This window comes from Rhea americana, unplaced genomic scaffold (genome assembly GCF_003343005.1).
Source record: "Rhea americana isolate MKP2758 unplaced genomic scaffold, rheAme1 scaffold_105, whole genome shotgun sequence".
NCBI classification, from domain to species: Eukaryota; Metazoa; Chordata; class Aves; order Rheiformes; family Rheidae; genus Rhea; species Rhea americana.
Genome location: NW_028185095.1, coordinates 2,582,725 through 2,590,251, shown reverse-complemented (window position 1 = coordinate 2,590,251; position 7,527 = coordinate 2,582,725).

Below are 7,527 nucleotides of genomic sequence, written 5' to 3'. Positions count from 1 at the left end.
TGAGGCGGGCGGCGGCGCCGTGAGGGGAGGGTGGGTGAGGCGGGTCGGGACGGCGGCGGGGGGTTGTGGAGCGGCGGCGGCGGCGGCGGCGGCGGCGGGGGGGAGCGGGCGGACACCGGCCGCCTTGTCATCCCCCCCCACCCGCTCGGGCGGCGGGATAGAGCGCGCCGGCAGGGGGAGGGGGGAGCGCGCGCGCGCCGGCCGTTGGGACCGTTAAACCGCGCGGCTTCACCACAGGGCAGCTGCGCTCGCCGCCCTCCCGACGGCTCAAGCCCCGGAGCTGGCGGTCGCCCCTTCCGCCAGGTAACTCACGCCTCTGCAGCCTCACGCTTCGGGTGTTTTATTCCCGAAACCATCAGCCAGAAGGAGAGGCTCGTCCGGAAACCGGACGGGCACCGGCGAGGCGTAAGACACACACCGTGCAGTCCCCTGCTCGTATAATAAACACCGTGCAGCCCCCTACTCGCATAACACATTTTAAGCGTATTCCCAACTGCTCCTCCCAGGGACAAAACTACCTCCTTCTCAGAGAATAATCTCAGGTGCTTCAGCATATTCAGATCGTGGCTTCCCGGCAGCAGCTCTGAGTCCCGTGTCAGAGTGCAGTCATAGCAAATTTTGCTGGCAATGAAATTTAAAGTCTTTATCCTTCTTTGTATTTTTATTTGGGAWTATTCAGGCTCATCGGTTACTTTGGGATTAAAACAGATTTTAGCAATAAAAATGAATGGAGAAGCGAATTCACTTAGGTTGACATGAGTTAACTGGATAACTACCCACAGATTTGCTTTGTATGAGGGATGATCAAGCGTTGTATGAGAGAGCGTTCGTGCTGTGAAATGACGCTGATGCTTCAGCTACGCAGAATCACACTGGCCTTGCTATACTCCAAGTTCCCCCGTTACCTTTTGGACTTCAACATGTCTGTGTAAAGCAGCATTGGTCACTGTTTAAGCATTGCTTGAATTAGAAGGGTGTGCTATGCAAAACAAGATGGGGTAAAGGCCACAGACTTCAGTTATGTCACAAACTAACAGTGCAGAAATAAGCTCATACTTGCCTGAGTTTTTTTTTGTTTYGTTTTGTTTTCCTTCAGGAATTATTTCCTGTATTACTCTTTTTGTGGACTTAGCTTTGAAGAGAAGCAGAAGTTCCATATACTRCAGAATGTAGGTACAAAATTTCTCACGTATGAAATTTTGTACTGAAGTTTTGTCGATGTATGGAGTTACTTAAAGATAGCTGTGGTATGTGTTGACACTGTTCTACTATGAAAGTGCCTTATTCCTATTTGGTTTAGCCTACTTTCAAAGTATACTAAGCTAAAAAAGAATAAGGCATCCAATCAGAAGGAGAGCACCGTCAACAYGGAAAGAATAATCCTGAGCTGCACATGTGAACAAGGCCACAGCCCTCTGCCACCCCAGAGCTTCCCACATCTTTTTAGTGTGTTGACTTTAGTCTACAAAGCCCTTTGTAAAAGGTCTTCAGTACTTCAAATATCTCATCACTTGCATATTTTCTTGATATCTTGAGATCAGGTCATCTCTTCCTTGGAGCTCTTACAGGAGATGTCATACAATCTTCTGTCTCTGGAACTAGCTTGAACTGTTAGTCAAATAAAACTTGACCATGTTAACTTTTGGAGCTCAGTGCCAACTGTATTTAAAACTCATTTTTTTTGATTTAAAAAAAGGCTGACTAAATCAATCTCTGATTTGTAGAGTGTTTGGAATTTGCTACCTGATGCATTTGTTACTTCTATAGTTTTATGTAGTAAATGCAACTACTGTTCATGATAAATGCACAATTTACAAAATGAAGAGTAAGGAATTGCATCAACTAGAGAAAGAAGCAAGGGAGATGGAACAAGTGCAATAATGCACAAGATGAAAAAGTAAACAACAATAACTTTACATACATAGCCCATAGACCTACATTAACTTGGGAAAGAGATCTTGAAATTATGCTAGCTACTCTATGAAAGCATCAGATTAGTGTTCAATAATAGTCATATGAATAAATGAAGCATTAAAAATTAGGAGAAAAGGAACAGAGAACAAAACTGTGATACACTGCCCTTATTTATAATTTCCTTTAAATATTTTTATTCATAAAGAGACAATTTTTGACTTGGATTATAATTAACAGCCTTCATGCAGAAGCATATCATAAACCAGAGAGATAATTACCAATCTTGTGTACTTATAGCTGCTCAAACTATGTAGGAGTTGGGCAGCTGCACTCTTCATCAGCTGAAAATTTGGAGCGTATTTCAAGAGTTATGCCATGTGCTAACAGTAGAAAATGTGTAGAACTTGCCTCTGCACTGGGTATTCAAGCCAGGCAAGGAGATCTACAGCAACACCTCTCAATCTCCCATTACTGTGAATCAGGAGCAATTCTGTTATGGGAATTACTGCACAAAGTTTCAGGTTCTGAACTTCTTTCTGCAGCAGAGATTTGATTAATTTTTGACAGCTGCTTCCAACAATGTTTCTGCACAAATGCTTAAAGTTGCGTTATTTACAATTTTGAATTTATAGTTTATTTAAGTATCATTTCAGAAGCAGCTAAATTTCCACCACTCAAAATTGATTTGATATCCCCAGATTGATTCACCGTTGTTTGGTAGGAGCTGAAGGTTGCCATTTTTCAAAGAGTAATTAAAATGTGCTTCTGCATGAGCTTTGGATTTTCAGCCTTACTATGGAACCCTGAAAGATCAATATTCAAATCTGCAGTCAAATTCAATACAGCCTTTTCCTGCGTGGAAAACTGCATCTTGTTCATCTGCTCAGGTCTGTATAGCAATATAGTCCCACCACCTATAGCTGAAAAAGTAGAAGTTGAAATAAGGATAAGGCAGTTGGTAAAGTATTAGAGGGGTGTGAACTCCAGTGTCAGTAAATAAAATAGATTTTCAGTTAATGGTTTGTGAATTTTCTGTAGAAACACCYGTTATATAGATTCCTTACTTGTCAATTACATAGTTGCAGCTTGCTGTGCAAATAATATGCACTTTTAAAGATTAGCCTAGCTGCATGGGACAGGCAGTTCCTCCTGAAATACTTCCTCAAGTAGTTAAATGATAAGAAGAACTTTACTCTTTCTACTTCCTTTCTAGCAAGAAAGACATGTTTTATACACTGCCATAAGATTTTTTTTTTTGCTTTTTCAGTTAGCACAATTGAACCATAGCTTCTAATAACCTTACTCCCTTTGTGTGSATATTTTGTTCTTTTTTCAGTGCTTAAACCAAAACAGAAAAAATGCAGCGTATTTAATCTCAAGGTGGCTCTTGATCCTAAACTTATGTCATTATTTTTTTTTATACACAATGCACTTTTTTTAAAAAAAGAAAAGATGCCCTGTAGTGTACTGAGGCTTTTTATATAGTAAAAAAAAAAAAAATCTGTTGCACGTAGCTGAGAACATGAGTAAAACTAAAGTTTCAACTTACGTTAATGCTTTATGTAGCTTAACTTTACGCCAGAACTGTACATCTTTTTAGTACTTACTCTTATTTCTTCATCTTGTAAAATATTACAGATTTTCTAAAGAATTTCAGTGGTAAGAATAATTGCCAGCTATACTTGACCTATAGATAAAATAGCTTACTTTTGATGCATGAATCAAGGAAACAATGTCTCAAACAAAATCATTTTGTTCAAATTATCTTCATGTTTTCTATATAAAATAAATATATTAGATAGACCAAAAATACCAAATTTCGTTTGAATGCATATATCAGTGGAAATCTGGAAGTCTGCTAGAGTCAGGATGAAAAAGAAATCCAGGAAGAACTGGTGGTCTGGCTCACAGCAAGTACAGTAATATTTGCTCTAGCCTTTAATATTTTTCAGATTTCCCAGACACTTGGTCTGTATGCTAAAAGATACTCAAGTATACGGTTAACAATATGACAGACAGTAATGTCTATCATGTATAGTATAATGGCGTAGAACTTACAGGATACAGTTATAAGACAGTAGGAAAAGTATGTATCATATCTGAGATACAGGCTATGGTGCTTTGTTAGCTCTAACACAGCACACCCTTCTTTTTTTATTTATCTATAATGATGTTTAACACAAGGAATGCTTGGTCACACTGTAGTTGGTTAAAGACTGGATCATGTCTGGAGGTCTTTTTGCAAGTTTTTTCTGTTTCYTTTGCTAGTAATTTACAGCTCTCTGTATTAATCTTACATGAAGTAGAAGCATTGTTTATGGATGATTATGTTAAGAATTCTCAGTGTGCTTTACTGCAGTATGACTTATCATAAGCATTTAATAGTTCTTTGTTTTATATGTGCTGTTTCCTTATAAGTACAAGGTGGAAAGAAGTATAAAATACTGCACAGACAATACAGAAATACAGATTCCAGAAGTGATTAATGGCCTCTGAAAAAGCATGATATAGTTCAATCTTGTGAGGTGTTGGAAACTTTAATTAATTGTATTATATTAAAAGTTAACTAGAATTTTAGGATGCTAATGACTTGACTGTAAATGCACAGAAATAATAATCTAGATACAAAATGTATAGAAGAATTATCTTTGAATGTTAGTCTTCTGCAAAATGACAAATATATAGTGTGTGAAGGTTTGAGGATAAGATTATGAAAGTAATGATGGTGATTCTGTGCTCAGAAAGCAAATGTTTCCAATGTCATTGACACAACTATTGTGCATTCAGAGGTTCCTGTCTTGGTAGCAGAAGCAGCAGCCTCATTATAAGAGATTTTTGATCTCATGTTTAAGCAGAGCTTCGCTAGAAGAGAGCCTAAATGTAGTCAGGAGGCTGGCTGAGTGACTTCAGCGCAAGGAAAAGTGCTGAGCATTCTAGGAGATACATGAATGGACTAGGAGTCTTTTTAAAGGTTATGAAGTCCTTCTTTCTCCCTGTGTCTGAAAACTCCTATTGAAGTGAAAGGAACCTCTGTCCTATTCATTTCAAAGGGGGTTTTGTCAGGAAAAAGAGCTTGATCAAAGTAGCTACTAAGCATGCTTAGTGGCTAATGTTTGCAGTTAAATGTATCAGCTGTTCCAAACCATTTCTATTACAAATGTATTTAAAGGGTTTAGGGGACTGACTGCCTGCACATTTTCCTCTTTCAGGTCACCAAAGCTCATTAGCGAAAACCTAAAATCTACTATGGAATAGCTCCTTGGGAGGCTATTAGATTTAAAACATAGAATCAGAATTAGGAGATCGAAAATTAAGTTAAAACCTTGAGTTCAACAGCAATAGGCACCATATAAAACTAATAAAAAGGCAACTATGAAAATAGCTTGATTGCCAAAATTATAGCAGGAAGATCCAATGATGAAAGATTCTTGAGCCTAGGAGGTGTTAGGAAGTTCTTGATTTAGGAATCATATACCAAAAATATCTATGTCAAGAATTAGGTTTAAATTGGTAGGCAAGCATGCTTTATATCTGAAGGTTATCAAAGGTATTGGGGAGGTCACCAATTCTTGAAAGGAACCTACTGCAGCTGTTTCCTATTGTATATGATTTTGGATTCCTAGTCAAAAATCCACTTGGCTGTGCTATTTTATTACAGCATTTAACAAGTTTACAGTAGTACAATTATGAAACCAAATGAATTTGTCTTAGAATTATACTTCATAAACCTCTGCACTTATGTGACACACTACTTCCTTAAATGACGCAAACTACACAGACTGGAACAACTAGTCTGCCSAACGGATAGCAAAAACTAAGGTAGCAGAAGTTTTAAAAAGGTCATTTTAGGTGCTTATAAAGACATTAAGTTTTTACCTTGTAGGCTGAAATTTGGTCTTCATCACTCTGAAAGTGCATACACATCTATATTAATCTCTCTCACATAGTTACAAACTTAGTGAGTATGCATAGAGCACGAAGTAAAACCATTAGCCACCCTTAAAAGTGCAGCTCAGAAACACAAGAATGTAAGACTGATATTTAAAATGTGTAAGGAGGGGGTAGAATATGAGGCAAAAATGATGCATTTGAAAACAAAAGGTTGTTTCAAAACAGCCATATTTTCCTCTAGAGAGTTTGTAATAGTAAAGGTATTCATAGATCAGATTATCATGCATCAGATTACAGAAATCACCATGTCTCAAGAGATAAGCCCACTGAAAAAGGTAAACATTAAAAAGCATTTTGAAACCACTTGTTATCATTTAATCTTGAAAATGATAAGCATTGAAGGAACTGATAGTTCTTTTGATATTTGACTTTATAAGAGATTCCAGTGTGGCATCGTTGATATCGTATGGCRTAATCTAGCAGATACTTCAGTGCAAGTGTAAAGGGAAATCACTTAAGTCAACTCTTTAAGTTACTYGCATGCAGATTTGGAAGACTAGCTAATGGCCCCAAATAACAGCTTCGTCTATGTCATTAAGTACCATATATGAAAATGAACATAAGGAGATAACAAAACAAAACAAAAAAAATCCCTCCTATATATTAGGAAAATGTCTGTATAGATTTTTATTATTTCCCTTAAAATAAACAACATCTCTTTCCCAATTTTTCTCCTTCCCCTCTCAACCAAAAAAAAGGAAAAGCTCCTCACACTAAACAAGGCATATGATGTACTAGAGTGACTTCCTGGTCATTCTGAATAGCAGTGCAGCTTTCACTACTCGCAAGGGATGTATGACTCATGTAAATATTGCATTTTAACTTGTTTCACCACCAGGAAAAAGGCAACTATACAATGGAATGACTAGCAAAGAGGAAAACTGCTGTTATAATTGGTGCATAATAAGTGCACAGTATATGCTGTCAAGTATACTATCAAAATTTGGAAAGAARCATTTGGCTTAAAAACAGAGAGATTTACAAAATTTTTATTTAGAAGAAACTAACAGAGAAAAACTTGAAAACTAAAAGTTTGCAAATATATGCAAATTTATCCCAATGTCTCACAGCTTTGGAGGCAAATGCAAGATAATTTTGGGGGGTGATTTTTAAATTAATCTATTTTTTGGAGCTGGGAGATCCCAACTAATCTTAAAAACAAACAAAAAACAAAAAAAAGACTCTTCCACACAACTGCCTCTCTCCAAGTATATCAATGCATTTATAAGTCTTGTCAATAAACAGGAATCATGGATTTTGAAAAATTGTCATAATTTTTATTCAGATCTCAGAACCCAGGATGTTTTTTAGGAACATTTAGGAATGTTCCTAAAATGAAACAGATTCTGAAAAATTCTGCTCCAGCACTAATTGATACTTCCTTTCCTCTTAAAAGCTTCATAATTCTGCTGAAGTTTAACATAAGGGTGGAAGTGGGCCTGCTTTCTAAAAATATATTGCAGGCATCTGTAAAAAGAAGGAATCAGGAAATACACAAATCATAACTTTTATAATTAACCTAAAAGCCACATCCTTACCTAAATAATCTTGAAAATTGCCATCTCCTGGGTTACTGGCCCAGATACAACAGTTTTTCTTCCTGCTCTTCCTGCTTAAAAATGGTAACTTTTCCTCTGCCCAGCTATTTCTCCCAGGACTGAT